Here is a 1,014-nt window from a genome sequence, read left to right on the forward strand (position 1 = left end):
CCGTGCCAAATTGTGCACAGACCAGGCCCTGAGGCCCGTAGCAAAAATTGCCCTGGTCCTAGCCAAAAGGCCTGGTCCCTAGGGCACTGTGCAAAAAGAGTGAAAAACAGTGACCATGTGCCATCTTCACACTGTGGGGTCCCACACCCAGGTGTTACTAGTGGCACCCCTGAGAGCGTCTACTCAGGGGGCACTGAGTTTGCAGACTTTTTGCGTCCTCAGCCCCTGGCCAGACCAAGGTAGATCCGTCCAAATCAGGAGGTACTGGGTCTTTCCAGTCTTCTCGGAGGAATTACTCCCGGGGCCCCAGCATAACTCGTGGCGCTCCCCGGTTTCTGTCCCTCCGGTACTAGCCTTCCGGACCCCCATCATACCAGTGGGGGTACTATACAACAGCCATCCCCGCAAAGCTAGAATGGCTGGGAGCACCCCCACTGGACACTGATAAGAACAGATACTACACTTGATCTTAGCCAAAAGTCCGAGAAGCGATCACGGGGTGACACCAAACCCGCTCCACGAAAAGGTAAGTTGTAAAGCAAGCTGACTATCCCCGCAGGATGGATCGGATCTATCCTGCGGGGATCAGCTTTCTTTACAACTTACCTTTTTGTGGAGTGGGTCCGGTGTCACCCCATATAGATTGCATGCCGACGATCCCCGCAGGATGGATCGGATCTGCGGATTGGGGAGCATAATGGATCGGAGTCCGATCCATTATGCTCAATCCGCAGATCCGATCTATTCTGTGGGGATCGTCAGAGGGGGTGTCACCAAGTGTTATCGCACCGAGTGACACCAACCCTAGGGACGCCCCTGCCTACAGACCAATAGAAATCATAGAAATGCTGACAGATTGCACACATTTGTACCCTTAGAGTAAAGGGTATCCAGTTTTTAAATTTAAATGTTGTGACATTCTATGAGAAAAGATTTTGCTTCTGTTTGTTGGGCATGCTTTCTCAAAACAAATGAGCCAAAGCTGAAAAGCATTATGGTTAGCTTATACAAAGT

General features: G+C 51.1%; 1 pseudogene; it reads right to left on the bottom strand.

The window, feature by feature from the left end:
• Positions 1–377: 377 nt before the first annotated feature.
• On the bottom strand, positions 378–493 carry LOC149437206 (U2 spliceosomal RNA; annotated as a pseudogene).
• Positions 494–1,014: the final 521 nt, after the last annotated feature.

The sequence above is a fragment of the Staurois parvus genome, unplaced genomic scaffold, assembly GCF_062004578.1.
Source record: "Staurois parvus isolate SC_StPar_1 unplaced genomic scaffold, SC_StPar_1.0 ptg001302l, whole genome shotgun sequence".
Lineage (NCBI taxonomy): Eukaryota > Metazoa > Chordata > Amphibia > Anura > Ranidae > Staurois > Staurois parvus.